The 16,380-nt window shown below is 36.4% G+C and overlaps 1 long non-coding RNA gene across 5 annotated transcripts in view; it reads left to right on the top strand.

The window, feature by feature from the left end:
* Positions 1-16,380, top strand: part of LOC123381531 — a 298,155-nt gene that overhangs the window by 103,849 nt on the left and 177,926 nt on the right. For all 5 annotated transcript variants that reach the window (XR_006588623.1, XR_006588622.1, XR_006588618.1 and 2 more), the window contains exon 2: positions 11,397-11,509. This is a non-coding gene — a long non-coding RNA (uncharacterized LOC123381531). The remainder of the gene's footprint in view (positions 1-11,396; positions 11,510-16,380) is intronic.

Raw genomic sequence — 16,380 nt, 5'->3', positions numbered from 1 at the left:
GGTTTAATTTGCTTTTATTTTTCTAGCTTCCTAAGATATAAATGTAAATCATTTATTTTAAACTTTATATTTCTAGTATAGCCTTTTAAGACTGTAAGTATTCTCTTACACAGTATTTTAGCTTCATCCCCACAAATTTTGACGTTTTGGTTTTATTATTATTTTGTATAAAATATTTTCTGATGTTTATTATGATTTCCTTTTCAATCCATCAGAGATCTGTTATTTAATTTCAAAATATTTTGGATATTACTATATACACCTTGTTGATTTTGAAATTACATTTTGGTCAGAGGATGTTGCAAAATTTCCATCCTTGGAACTTACTGAGGCTTGTTAGTGGGCTAGCATATAGAACATTCCATGCACACTTGAAAATGATGTTTATTTTGCAGGTACTGGGTGTAATGTTCTATAAATGTTAGTTAGGTCAAGTTAGCTGATACTGTGGTTCAGATTGTCTGTTACTGAGTTTTTGTTTACTTGTTCTATCAATTACTAAAATAAAGGTATTAAATATCTATAAGTATGATTTGGGATATTTTGATTGTTCCCTTTAGTTCTGTTGGGTATTTCCCCCATATATTTTGAAGTTCATTATTTAGGTGTGTACACATTTGGGACTGTTACTTCTTACCGATGAATTACCCCTTTTATCACTATGAAATATTCTTCCTCATCTTTAGTTATATTCTTAAAAAATTTTTTTAAACATGTAGTCATTTTTGAGAGAGAGAGAGACCGAGCCCAAGTGGAGATGGGACAGAGAAAGAGGGAGACATAGAATCTGAAACAGGCTCCAGGCTCCAAGCCGTCAGCACAGAGCCTGATGTGGGGCTTGAACTCATAAACTGTGAGATCATGACCTGAGCTGAAGTTAGATGCTTAACCGACTGAGCCACCCAGATGCCCCTTTAGTAGTATTCTTGATCTCGAACTTTATTCCACTCTATGTTAATATATCCATACCAGCTTAAAAAAATTTTTTTTTAATGTTTATTTATTTTTGAGAAGAGAGAGACAGAGCACAAGTTGGGGAGGGGCAGAGAGGGAGGGAGACACAGAATCTGAAGCAGGTTCCAGGCTCTGAGCTGTCAGCACAGAGCCCCACATGGGGCTCGAACTCACAGACTGTGAAATCATGACCTGAGTCGAAGTCAGACACTTAACCGACTGAGCCACCCAGGGTGCCTCACCAGCTTTTTAAATGTACTGGTTTCATGTTATATCTTTTCCCATCCTTTTACTTTCACACTGTGTTTTTATATTTAAAGTGTATTTTTAGTAGGAAGCATGTAGTTGGGTCTTGCTTTGCTTTACAAATTTCTGTATCTCAATTGGAATGTTTAGTACATTTACATTTAATGTAGTTTTTGATATACATGAGTTTGAGTGTACCATTGTACTATTTGTTTTGCATTCATCCTTTTGTTTTTGTTTCTCTGATCATCCTGCCATGTTTTGGGTTCATCAAAAATTTTTTTTTTGCATTCCAATTTCTGTCCCCTATTGGCTTTATAGGTGTAGCTATATGGGTATAATTTTGATTATTTTCTTTAGAGGTTACACCCTGTACTAATAATACACATCTTTAAATTATCAAGTTAAAGTGTTTTTTGTTAATATTGTTTAATTTTGTATTTCATATCTGTCACTTTGCATTTCTACTTTCAAATTCACACTTCACTATCTATAATGTAATATTCTAACATAGTATAATTTGGTTACTTGCCCCTTTCTTTGTGAGCTTATTGTCATATTTTTTATTTCCACATGCATTAGCAGTTATAACTTAAAATCTTACTTTTGCTTTGGACAGTCCTTTAAGGAAATTTCAAGAATAAAAGAAACACAATCTTTTTTATTTTTTACCTCTTATTTACCTTTTCTTTGCTCTTCCTTACTTCCCATAGGTCAAGTTTCCTTCTGGAGTTTATTCCCTTAAACTAGAAGAATATCTTTTTTTTTTTTTTTTTTTTTTTTGTAGTGCTGTTATGTTGGTAGCAAAGATATTTTGTTCCTATGTAGTATTCTGGGTTGACACATTCATTCATAGCTTGAAGTGATAAGTGATAGTCTGTGAAGTGAAACATAAGAGGAAGCTAATTTTGAGAGAAAGTAAGTCACAAGCCATAGTTTTACTTGGCCATAATGCAAAGTCCAAGACTGTATAAAATGGGATAGGAGAAAAGCATCACAAGATTTATTTTTTTTTTCTTCTGGGTAGTAAGGCTTTCCTTTCTTTCTTTCTTTCTTTCTTTCTTTCTTTCTTTCTTTTCTTTCTTTCTTTCTTTCTTTCTTTCTTTCTTTCTTTCTTTCTTTCTTTCTTTCTTTTAACATTTATTCATCTTTTAGAGAGAGAGAGAGAGAGAGAGAGAGAGAGAGAGAGACAAAGCATGAATGGGGGAGGGGCAGAGGAGGGGGGGAGACACAGAATCCGAAGCAGGCTCCAGGCTCTGAGCTGTCGAACCCACAAATGGTGACATCGTGACTTGAGCCGAAGTTGGCTGCTTAACCAATTGAGCCACCCAGGCGCCCCCCCCCCTTTTTTAATTTAAATTTCACTTAGCATACACTGTAATATTAATTTCAGGGGTAGAACTTAGTGATTCAACGATTATATACAATACCTGTTGCTTATCACAAGTGCCCTCCTTAATCCCCATCAAACTATTCAACCCATCCTCCCACCTACCTCCCCTCTGGTAGCCATCAGTTTGTTCTCTATAGCTAAGTGTTTGTTTCTTGGTTTTCCTCTTTTTTTCCCCCATGTTCATTTGTTTTGTTTCTTAAATTCCACATATGGGTGAAATCATATGGTATTTGTCTTTCTCTGACTCATTCCACTTAGCATAATGCTCTCTAGCTCAGCTATGTCATTGCAAATGGCAAAATTGCATTCTTTTTATGGTTGAGTAATATTCCATTGTATATATATCACATCTTCTTTATCCATTCATCAGTCAATGGACATTTATGCTCTTTTCATAATTTGGCTATTGTTGATAATGCTGCTGTAAACATTGGGGTGCATGTATCCCTTTGAATTAGTATTTTTGTATCCTTTGGTAAATACCTAGTAGTACAGTTGCTGGATTGTAAGGTAGTTCTGTTTTTAACTTATCGAGGAACCACCATACTGTTTTCCAGAGTGCACCAGTTTGCATTCCTACCAACAGTATAGGAGGGTTCCCTTTTGTTTCCTGAGTTGTTAATTTTAGCCGTTCTGACTAGTGTGAGGTAGGTATAGCTCATTGTAGTTTTGATTTTTATTTTTCTGATGCTGAGTGATGTTGAGTATCTTTTCATGTGTCTGTTGGCCACCTATATGTCTTTTTTGGAAAAATGTCTATTCATGTCTTCTGCCCATTTTTAACTGGATTATTTGTGTTTTGGGTGTTGAGTTTGTTAAGTTCTTTATAGATTTTGGATATTAACCCTTTATCAGATATGCTATTTGCAGATATCTTCTCCCATTCCATAGATTGTGGGTAGTAAGGCTTTTCTTATTTGAGATAAAGGGAGCAATCAATAAATTCATCAAATATACAGTGTCATTTTGAGGGCTACCGTAGGGATGTTGGTATTGCAGGTTTCTAGGTTTGTGGGATTCATGTTCTGACCACACTGAGTTTTCTCTAACAGCTAAAGTGTAGCTGTATTTTTTTCAGGTCAACAAAATTTATTAAATCCATAGTAGTCCTCTCCAGATTTCGTGAGAGAATTCCATGTATGCAGCGAATCAAGTCAGATCCACTTCATTCAAAGTGGTTCAGTCCACTGGATTTAGTTCTTTACCAAAGTATCAAAGATGTACATTATCCAAATATAAATCAACAGAAGAAATATTTGCCATCCAAATATTTAAAGGACGTACTTGATGCCAATTTGAGTGCTATATAGTTGTTTTATTTAAAAAGTTACTGTGTCTGGGAAACAGTTTTAACTACTTCTTGGTATAAATATATAGACATGGAATTTTTAATTGATTTATATATATATATATATTCCTGTCCATCAAATAAGCGGTGGACAAGGTCCATCAAAGTGCAATTTCCAAAGAACCAATTATCAAATACAATTTTGCTAAACACTAGAGAATTTTATTAGTGAACTTCCAGATCTAGAGCAATTCTATTAGCTAATGAGTTTTGAAAACCTCATGAGATTTCTATGAACTCAGACAAGAATGAATAGTCTATTATTCCAGCTTACAGAATTGTTTTCAAGTATTGTTGGAATGAATTTGGAATAATGAGTGATCTGTGAAATCTGTTTCTGATTTCTGTTAATATCTTGAGGGTAAGTAAATATAATCGCCATCTCCATTGTTCCCACCAAGTTTTAACTTTATAGTTCTCTGTCCCTGTCCATCTTTTCTCTTTATGCCTGTAGGCATGCATACACATATACATACACAACACACACACACACACACACACACACACACACACACACACACACACATCTAGAGATTAGATAAAATCTAGAAATCTGAGTCTTATTTTAGCTATGGAGAGCTTTCCATTTCCTTTCTCTCAGATACCTGAAGTCAGATAATTATTCACAACCTGAAGTGTCCATTAAACTGTAGTGTATTCTTTATAAAAATTACTGTAAAATGTGTTTAATGTGTTTATGATAAGGCCTAATAAATTTGATTTTCCTATCTTTAAACATTACTAAAATGTTTCTAGTTTATAGGCACTTGCCCTAGACCAGTATATATAGTTTTTTGGAAGTGGATTTGGCAAAATTTAATTTGTAATTGGCTGCAATTCAACTTGCTTCATTATTTCTGTGGAACAATGAACAACCTAATAGTTTAACAAATCAGACTTCAAACTCTCTTTTCCCGTGTGACTTAGTCAAAATATTGGCTCAATTTCATTACACAAAAATGTTCAACAAGATATCTTTGAGGACCTATACAATTTCTCTAGTTTACATACAAGGCTGATAAATTGATGTTTATCTCTAGAGAAGGAAATTGCATGGGGTATAAGAGTCTGCTATGTTGTTTCTTAGATCACTTTCCCCCCTTTCTTCTCTAAAACAGATTTTTACCCTTTCAAGCCATGCAATGAAAAAGACAGATGGATTGTTACAACAGTGGTACTTGCTATAATTTAAAAAACTAAAATGTTAAAGTGTTTCAGTAATTTAGGATAACTATAAAATGATCCTTTCTGCTGTGTCTTTTGCTATTTAAGATATAACTAAACGCATTTAAAAAAATCAATTGCTTTCGATGTGATAAACACATGTGTTTTCTCTTCTTCCTCCCATTGTGTGCCAAACTTTCCCATATTTTTCACATTGTGAACATTTTTTTTTTAATTGAAAACAATTTTTTTTTTAATTTAATGAGCGTGAACAGGAGAGGGGTAGAGAGAAGGAGACATAGAATCAGAAGCAAGCTCCAGGCTCCGAGCTGCCAGCACAGAACCCAACGCGGGGCTCAAACCCACAAACCACGAGTTCATGACCTGAGCCGAAGTCGGATGCTTAACCGACTGAGGCATCCAGGCACCCCACATTGTGAACATTTTATATATGTAATACTGGCTTCTTCAATGTAAGGTTATTACTTGTTTAATATTTATATTTTCCAGCATTTACAGTTACATTTTTATGCCGTGTATTTATATTTGCTTGCATTTGTTAAATCATAGTAAATGCTTCTAGAACTTTGTGATCTAACTTGTTGACTTGTGGTTACAGACATCTCTTTAGAACCGTCTTCGCTATCATCTTAACTTTCATAAATTTAATTTGTTATCTGCTCTACCTGCTTCAGTGGACTTGTTATGTTTGTTAATGAAATGATACATGTGAAAGTGCCGTTAAGGTAATGCACGTGAAGGCAATGCACATAAAGGTAATGACATAAAGAGAGTCAGATTGGAAAGGGGCATGATGAGCTAAGTGGTTATGTCACAGACACAGCTCCTCCTTTTCCCTTGATCAGCCACTGGACGGCCGCTGACCTTCCTTCATTGTGTTAAACGAGGGATAGTAAATGATGAGTTAGGTTGGGAGCAAAGTGTTTGCTTTTTCCTAGACCCAGTTCTTTCAGTCTTACTCATGAAGATTTCCTACCTGATTCCCCATGAGGGAGCCTTTGGGTATTCATATTGCAGATGAGGTCAGCTTAGGTGGGCTTGGAAGGAGATAAAGCTTGTCTTTTGCATTCTTCCTTGCATCCCTTGGTGTGCTCCTTACCAACTTTCTGCCTCTTGAGCTCTTAAACGCCTCCCTGAAATGTTTCATTAGTGATTTTTCTACACTGACAGGACTCCCATACTCTGAACTTTGTCCCTTTCCTTTTCCTTATCAAAGCTCATCTGTACTTTATGTCATTCTTAGGGTAGCATAGGCAAATAGTGTTTTTAAAAAATGTTTACTTATTTTGAGAGGGAGAGGGAGAGAGAAAATCCCAAGCAGGCTCCGTACTTTCAGCAAAGAGCTGGACGTGGGGCTCAAACTCATGAACCACAAGATCATAAGCTGAGCCAAAATCAAGAGTTGGATGCTTAGCCAACTGAGCCACCCAGGTGCCCCAGTAGTGTGTTGATCTACATACAAATGCTGGAGGAAAATTATTAAATATGATGTGTTTTTCTGTCTTTTAAAGGTACAATTTGGCAGAGGTTTTTATATACTAAAATCATGCTGAGAATATCTGAAGATGGTAAAACAGGAAGCTTTTCCTTAATGTATATGACCACAGATCTTTTCTTTCTTCCCAAGAACTCTATTAATGTTTTCCTGGACTTAGAACAAAGCCCACATTCTTGTCCTTGGCTTTCAAATTCTCTCTGATCTGGATGCAGGAAACCCCTTCCAGCATTCCATGTGTCTAGGAAGCTGAACTGCATGTGGGGTTCCCCAAACAGCCTTTAAACATGGACAGCCTTTCATTTCTTTCTGTTATTTTCCCTCAAAGGTACCCTCCTTGCCCATGCCTGACAAAGCTTGCGTATACTTTGGGGTTCATTTCATGTGTGATAACCTCCCTGTAGCTTTCCCGAATTTCCCCTAACTGGAAGCGATCTTTCCCACTTCTGAATGCAAATTCTTCTTTTTTTTTTTTTTTTTTTTTCTGTGGCAGCAGTCACCTTTGTACATGTTTGCAAAAACATGTTTACTCACTGAAGCAAAACACCAAGAAAGAAAACAAAAATCACCCATAATTTTATCACTAGGAATAAATACTGTTAAAGTATATTGTATCTTTCCTGTTATTTTATATCCACACACACATTTTTAGATCCTTTAAAAATTAGTCATCCCCTTTATTTTACTTCATTACTATTTTTTCTGATTAAAAAAAAAATTTTTTTTAAACGTTTATTTAATTTTGAGACAGAGAGAGACAGAGCATGAATGGGGGAGGGTCAGAGAGAGAGGGAGACACAGAATCCGAAACAGGCTCCAGGCTCTGAGCGGTCAGCACAGAGCCCGACACGAGGCTCGAACTCACGGACCGTGAGATCATGACCTGAGCTGAAGTCGGAGGCTTAACCGACTGAGCCACCCAGGCGCCCCTATTTTTTCTGATTTAACAATAAATTGTATTTTCTTATAGCAAGATAGTCTTCTGTAACATGACTTTAATTACTTACATGCAGTTTTATTGTTACAACATTAACTATTTTATGATGAGTCTTCACTATATGCTAGATTCTATGTTAATAGTATATCTAAATTACATACTTTGATTCCCCCACATTGTTTTTTTTAATAAAGTAGGTGTTACCCCCATTTTACAGATGAGGAAATAGTTGTTAGAGAAGTTAAGTGTCTTGCCTGTGATTGAACAATTAGCTGAATGGAGTTGTAATTCCAATCCTACTATAAGTGGTTCCAAAGCCTTGCTCTTAACTCATCATTGACTATGTTTTATAATGAAATTACTTTATTTTTTTTTTTAATTTTTTTTTTCAACGTTTATTTATTTTTGGGACAGAGAGAGACAGAGCGTGAACGGGGGAAGGGCAGAGAGAGAGGGAGACACAGGATCGGAAACAGGCTCCAGGCTCTGAGCCATCAGCCCAGAGCCCGACGCGGGGCTCGAACTCCCGGACCGCGAGATCGTGACCTGGCTGAAGTTGGACGCCTAACCGACTGCGCCACCCAGGCGCCCCATATAATGAAATTACTTTAAACAGTTTCCTATTCTTGGACATTTAGGTTATACCCCATTTTTGCACTGATATTATTAAAAAGGAAACTGTGATTAACATTTTGATAGAAAAACTGTGGTATATATAATAATTTCTTTTGAATAAATTCCTAGTGGTGGAACTGTGTAGTTATGAATACTTAATGTCTATTGATCCTTAATTAAAATTTTCCTTCTAAATGTTTTTCTGATAACAACTAGCTTAGAGCCAGGGAAGTATAGGAGCTGATACAATATGTGAGACCTTTACTTAAGTCTGGAGGTGGGGATCTCAAGGGAACAGAAGTTGATGGGCGACTGCTACTGAGTCTTGAAACAGCCCACTGATCTCACAGTTCTTTACTCTGTTTGTACAAAGAACTTTCCCACATGCCTTGTCTTGCTGATCAAGCACTTGGAAGCTAGAACCCTAATTCAGGGTAGTGACTTTGGCCAGGAAGTAGTTAAACTTGAACAATGATAATGTTTCCTAACAAATATATCTTGTATTAGCAATGAAATTTTTATGCAGAGAAACTTCTTTGAGTCCTTTTACTACTAAATTTTCTGTGTGCTGTAAGCAGAGGCAGGTAGTAACTTTTGTAAGAATTCATGGGCAGTGTAGGCAGATTACTGAAATGAAAATTATCAAGACTCAACCAAACTGATGCTTGAAGTTCCAGGACTTAGCCTTCTTTTATATTCTCTCTTAGATTAGAGACCCTTGTGGCAGCTTCTGCCCTGGGTATTCTTCAAAGAGCAGTATTCTAGAAAGCAGAGTTCCCAAGGAGCCGTTGGGACCGTGGACTCACTTATAAACTTCTTTCCGAGTAACACACGATCTGAGGAATCCTCCTTGAGATTTAAGCTATCACTTACTATTTTAATTGAAAGTATTTTGGATGAGTATATTTCAAAGAACTAATTGTAAGGTTTATTTTATAAATTAATAATATTAATAAAAATAATGATAGATTTAAACCTTATCCTGCTTAACAAGTAACACAAACTATTTAACATATACCATGTTTGCCAGGGAATGTATAATCAACAACTCCCAAGTCTCAGTGAACACAGCAAAAGTTTACTTATTGCTGAGACTACATGGCTAAAACAGTCCCACAGAAGGCTGTGCTAATCTTAAATTCTTGGAATTCATAGTTTTTCCAATTTTAGACAGATGATACATCATATCTTACTTAGCAGCCCCAGGGAAATCTGGGGAAGCACCTGATTATCAAGCATATTGCTATTTCTATATTGAAAGATAGTCACAAAAATAGATAATCAGAAATGAGGAAAAGAGCTTATGTAAATGAAATTAGAATAAAAATTTATGCTTTGGAGCAGGAGCAGGAGTTGTTTCTGGATCAACCTCATTAAAAAAAAAAAAAAAGTGAACATGTGAAGGAAACAGTCTCCATAGATGAACTAAAGGCACAAAGAGACCCAGCATGTCTTTAAAGGGGGATGATTTCCAGAAGTTTACACTGTCAAAAGAGTCATGACTGGGCATCTCAGGAACTGTATTCTGTAATTTTGAGCACTCACTGACCCCAGCACCTAAGAAGTAAGTTTTTTTTGTTTTTTTTTTTGTTTTCTTTGTTTTTTTTGTGAGAGGACACATTCGCTTACACAGACCACTAGATTAAACTGCTGAAAAAATTACTGCCTGGGATGAGTGAGCCGCTGTATACATGCCATGTTCTGTTATAGAAAAGGTTGTCTCTTCTGTCCCAGTGGCCTCTTGGGACCTTCTAGGTGGATGGCGTACTCACCAACCCCTGTCCTGCAGCATTTGCTCAGCTAGGTACAACTTGAAGTGAAAAATGTGTCTCCTGAGAAAGTTTCCTGTTTGCTTAAAGCTGTATTTGGGAGCTGATGTCAATCTGAGGCTATGAGCTAGGACTGTATAGGTACCCATGGCCCGAGACTTAATGTCCTATAAAGAATGAGAAGGAGGATGTCATCTGTTTACCAGTAGCCACGAGGAGTATTCAGTGTTTGCCATCAGTTTCTTCCAAATGCAGACATCATTTATAACTAAAGTGAGGAATGTATGCCAAGGGGGGGTTGAAATGAATGACCCTATAAACACTTGTTTTTGAAGCTGTAGATAAAATCAATTCCCCTTTTTTGAACACAGTGAAGATTACTGGGCCAAAATAGGAATTAAAGGGAAAATATCACACCAGTATCAAGAGAGTACTTTTTTATTTTAAAGAATAAGTTTTGAGGCCAGATATGTTGATACCAAGACATTGGGGTCGTTTTGGTAAGCAGTTAGATGTGGATCTCTTGAAAAAAGGGGGAAAACCCAAGCTGAACAAGTTACTGTTATGATCATTTTCAGATTCCAAGAGCATATTGAATGTCAGGCTCGTAGCTTGTGCAGAAATTGAACTTAGTCTCTCTGAATAGAAAGTGATATAATTGTCCTGTATATTATTGGTGTCCCAAAATCCTAGCTTTACCAAGAATTAATAAAGCCCCTACAAAGAAATAAATGATATTAAACTGGTAAGGTAAATATATTCATGTCATGCTTTAATATATATTTTCATTTGGTTTTCTATAGATACTTCACATACTTCTTCACATGTATAGATACTACATGTAAGGGAATACACACACACATTCTAAAAGAATAGTTACTAATTGAAATAACTTCATCAAATCTATTTAAGGACTGTTATGAACATGTTGCTAGATATTTGTGGTACAACAAACCTGAAACGAATGAATTTGGCATGGAAAATAAAAAAATACATGTATTACAAACTGCACAAAAAATCAAGTCTTAGAAGATACAGGGACACAATTTCAAATAGTCAGCTTCCTAGTTAAGCTTTCATTGGAAGAACAAGACAGAGGAATGAATAAACACCAGGAACTTGAATTTTGATTTCAGGAAAAAGCCAGATTTTATATTGCAGCCACTTTTTCAAGAGTGATTTTAATCCATGCAAACTGTTTCTATTTTCCAAAAGAGGTATTTGATTTCTGGGGAGACTCATTAGCCATTTTCTTGCCTGCTAAGCCCTATTTTTTAGAAATATTAAGTCTGATTTGCCACCAAGTCAGTGGAACTTGTTACATAAATTCCAAAATTGCCAAGGTTGGTTGGAAACCTAAGAGCCCACACATTTGAAGTGAGATCTAAATTTGGTAGTAATGCTTAATGAAGGAAGATTGGGTGAATATCATCGGTGCTGTTTTCATATTGCAGTTTGACCTAAAGGAGAGCCCAGGAGCCCTTGAAAACCACTGCTCAGAGCAGGTTGATTGATTGGGATGGTCTTTTTTTGGTACTTCAGACCTTGACCAGTCAGTTGAGATCAGGTAAGCAAGTATTTTCTATCACTGTCTGATCTATCTCAGGAACTTCTTGATAATATGGCACCTGATTTGACTGCTTTAATTTATGCCATTTCACGTTGGGGTCTAGTCAACAGAGTCATCTTTTTTATGAAGTTTCCCAGGCTGCAAGTATCTTATGATACTCTAGGATACTTGCTAGGATCTATAGTTGATAGCTGTTCAACCTGCTTGTTTTGTGTTTGAATCTTTGGTGTTAATGAATCTCCCTTAATGACCTGTTCTGTGTCCTAGACTTGAAAAAATTATTTCTCATTCCTCCTGGATGATTTTTGCTTTAGAAGCAATAGAAATATAACCTCCTCTAGTTAACCACAGGTTTATCAATTAACTCAGGGACAAAGATAGATGGGAGTTTTATATGAACTGATATTAAAAGAAAGCTGATATGGCTCTGTTTTTCCTGAAAACACTTTATGCATTCAGGAGTTATTTGCTAAGTGCCTGTGCCTTCTTGGTCCCATACAAAGTATATAAATGTAGCAGTGAGGAAAACAGACAGGGTCCCTGATCTGATAGAGCATCTAAAGGAGAATCTGGACACGGGAGTTAAGGATCACCACAGACCACAAAGAAGGAAAAAGTAAAGCAACACGATAATTCCAGAAAGTAATAAGTGATTAAAAATATTTTGGGGGCACTTGGGTGGCTCAGTAGGTTAAGTGTCTGACTTTTGATTTTGCCTCAGGTCATGATCCCAGGGTCATGGGATCGAGCTCTGCATCGGGCTTCACACTGAGCGTGGAGCCTGGTTGAGATTCTTACTCTCTTCCCTGCTTGTGTGTGCACTCTGTCTCAAAAAAAAAAAGAAAAAAAAATTTAAGTGTGACATGTAGAAGTTTGCTTCTGGGTAGGCCATTGTTTTCACTGTGATGACTAGAAAGAAGTGTATATATTTTAAAATAATTTTTAAAAAAGACATTGTAGTTATGAAAGCAGAGAGGAGTATATAAACTTCCCTAGGGGAAAGAACTCTTTTTTTTTTTTTTAATAGAGGTGAGAGTCACACACAAAAAAATAAAAACCATTTAAAGATGAACAATCCAGTAGCATGTAGTACATTCTCACTGTTGCACAACCACCACCTCTATCCAGTTCCAAAACATTTTCATTATCTCCCCCCCAAATTTACATACCTAATAAGCAGTTGTTCCTCCTTCTTCTGTTCCCTCAGCCCTTGGAAACCACCAATCTGTGTTCTGTCTCTAGGGATTCACTTATTCTGAGTATTTCATATAAATGGGATTATATGCTATTTGTCCCTTTGCATTTACCTTTTTTTACTTAGCATAATATTTTAATCTTCACCTACAGTGAAGTGTATCAGTATTTCACTCTTTTTAAGGCTGAATAATATTCCTATGCATTTACCACAATTTGTTTATCTATGCATCAGTTGATGGACATTTGGGCTGTTGCCATATTTTGTCTATTGTGAATAGTGCTGCTGAGAACATGCGTGTAGAGTTGTTGGAGTACCTGTTTTCAACTCGTGTGTATATACCTAGGGTTGGAATTGCTGGTAATTCTACATTTAATTTTTTGAGGAACCAGCAAACTGTTTTCTGTAGTCACTAAACCATTTCTCATTCCCACAAGCCATGTAAGAGGGCTTAAATTCTCCACATCTTCATCACTGTTATTTTCCCTTTCTTAGGTGTGTGAAGTAGTATCATATTATGGTTTTGACTTGCATTTCTCTAATGACTAATGATACTGAGAATCTTTTCATGTGCTTGTTGGCTGTTTGTATATCTTTTTTGGAGAAATGTCTATTGAAGTCTTTTGTCCATTTTTTTTAGTTGAGGCGTTCAAAGAACCCTTCTTTGATGAGCTGAGGTGGTGCATTTGCCAGGCCTGGGCACAGGCTGAACACTGGACTTGCTATTAGCATAGAGATTCTAATAGGGGAAAGAGAAACCAGCAAATATTTTAATGTTGACTGGCATTATGAACTAGGATCTAAAGGATCCCCAAACATTTGGCTGATTTTTCTCTGTGGAAATTTTGCTTAATTCTGGAGCATGGTAGGATGCTAGATGTTAGGCTAGATGGGCTGAATCAAATAGCCTACAGTCTTTTGGTCCACTAGAGAGAGAGAGAGACCTGTAACAAACACTGATTAAGATACTGGAGAGAGTCTATATTATGCTCCAATCCTTACCAAACCCAGTATTTCACCAGAAGAAGACAAGCAGCTCCTCACTCCATGTGCCCAACAGAAGAAAGAGTGAACCCTTCCTGGGGGGAAAATAGCATCAACTCCAGTCTCCATGATTCCTTTGTTCACAATTTCTTGCATACAATAAAAAAATGAGCAGGTATAAAAAAGGGAGAAATATATAACTGATAAAAAACAAGCAACAGAATATGATTCAAATCTTGGATTTAGCAGACAAGTTTAAAAAAAAAATTTTTTTTAATGTTTATTTATTTTTGAGACAGAGAGAGACAGAGCATGAACGGGGGAGGGTCAGAGAGAGGGAGACACAGAATCCGAAACAGGCTCCAGGCTCTGAGCTGTCAGCACAGAGCCCGACGCGGGGCTCGAACTCACGGACTGCGAGATCATGACCTGAGCCGAAGTCGGCCGCTCAACCGACTGAGCCACCCAGGCGCCCCAGTAGACAAGTTTTTAAAAATAACTACTAAATATATATTTAAAAATAGAGGAAAATATGAACAAAATGGATAAAAATTTGAGAATTTGTAAAGAGAATTGAAATCTACTCTTTATTAAAAAAATCATTTGCATATCAAAACTGTAAAACATAATTTGTGAAATTAAGAACTTATTGGATGAGTTTAACAGCAGACTGGACAGAGCAGAAGATAGGATTAGCAAATTCAAAACCTAGTCAGGAAATATTCAAACTGAATTACAGCAAGAAAAAAAGAATGGAAAGAATAGAACAAAATATAAGAGACTTATGCATTACCCACACTAACAAAATAAATGAGAAAAATCATAAAATATAAAGAGGTTGGTGAAAACATTTGATAAAACTTATAGCTAACATCATATTGAATGGTGGAGTACTGAACATGTTCCCATGAGTTTGTGAACAAGATAAGGATATCCAATAATACCACTTCTAATCAGTATTGTACTAGAGAACAAAGCTACTGTGATAAATCAAGAAAAGAAATAAAAACATAAAATTTGGAAAGAATAAAATTATTCACAGATGATAACTATGATTATGCTTATTAAAAATGTAAACAAAGTAAAAATAAACTATTACAGTTAAGTGAATTTAGCAAGATTACTGGATATAAAAATCAGCATACAAAATCAGTTGTATTTTTACATATTTTCACTGAACAACTGGAAAATGAAATTTTAAAATGGTGTCATTTAAAATAGTATCAAGACCTGGAATACCTAGAAATCTAACAAAAATGTGCAGCAATGTGAAAAATAAAAACATCTGAGAAAAAATTTAAGAGATCTAAATAAATGGGGTGCTATGCTGTGTTTTTTGGAAAACTCAGTATTTTTTCATTTAAGTCTTTGTTGTGAGATAACTATTGATTCACATGCAGTTGTTTGAAATTATATAGATACCCCATGTAACTTTTACCTAGGTTCCCTAAATGGTAACATCTTTCATGACTATAGTAAAACATCACAACCAGGAAATTGAAATTAATACAACCCATCCATCTTCTTCGGATTTCACCAGTTTTATGTCCACTCATTTGTGTGTTTGTGTATTTAGTTCCATGTAATTTTAATACATGGGAGAGTTATGTTATCACCCTGATAGTCAAGATATAAGATAGTTACATTCCCACAAGGATTCTTTAGGTTTGTGCTGACTATAACACCTACCTTCTGCCCTTCCTCTGCTTATCTCTAATTCCTAGCACTCACTAATATGTTTTCCATCTCTATAATTTTTTCATTTCAAAAATGCTATATTAATGGAACCACACAGCATGCAACATTTTAGGATGGTTTTTTCACTCAGCATAATTTCCTTCACATCCATCCAAGCTATTACATATAATTTCTTTTTTTTTAATTTAATTTTTGGGCACCTGGGTGGCTCAGTTGATTGAGTGCTTGACTTCACTTGGGTCATGATCTCACAGTTTGTGAATTTGGGCCCCGCGTCGGGCTCTTTGCTGATAGCTCAGAGCCTGGAGCCTGCTTCGGATTCTGTGTCTTCCTCCCTCTGCCCCTCACCCACTCACGCACTCTCTCTCTCTCAGAAATAAATAAACATTAAAAAAATTTAATTTTTATTTTTGAGAGAGAGAGAGAGAGAGAGAGAGAGAGAGACAGAGTGCAAGCAGGGAGATGCAGAGACAGGGAGACACAGAATGTGAAGCAGGCTCCAGGCTCTGAGCTGTCAGCACAGAGCCCGATGTGGGGCTCAAACCCACGAACTGTGAGATCATGACCTGAGCTGAAGTCGGCCACTTAACTGACCGAGCCACCCAGGCGACCCCAAGTTATTGCATATATTAATACTTCATTCCTTTTTATTGCTAAAGGCCAGTATTTTAATGAATAACTATAAAGCTATAGTGTTTAAGGTAGTGGAGTGTTGACATGGAGACAGAAAAGTAGATGAGTGGAACTGAATAGAATATCCAGAAGTAGACCCATACATATATAGGCATTTTTTAAAAAGTTTTTTTATTTATTTTGAGAGAGACAGAGAGTGTGCATGAGGGAAGGGCAGAGAGGGAGGCAGAGAATCCCAAGCAGGCTCCACACTGTTAGCACGGAACCTAACATGGGGCTCAAACTCACAAAACTGTGAGATCGTGACCTAAACCAAAACAAGAGTCAGATGCTTAACACACTGAGCCACCCAGGTGCC

The sequence above is a fragment of the Felis catus genome, chromosome D4, assembly GCF_018350175.1.
Source record: "Felis catus isolate Fca126 chromosome D4, F.catus_Fca126_mat1.0, whole genome shotgun sequence".
In the NCBI taxonomy this organism is placed as follows: Eukaryota; Metazoa; Chordata; class Mammalia; order Carnivora; family Felidae; genus Felis; species Felis catus.
This window is presented reverse-complemented; position numbering and strand designations above follow the sequence as displayed.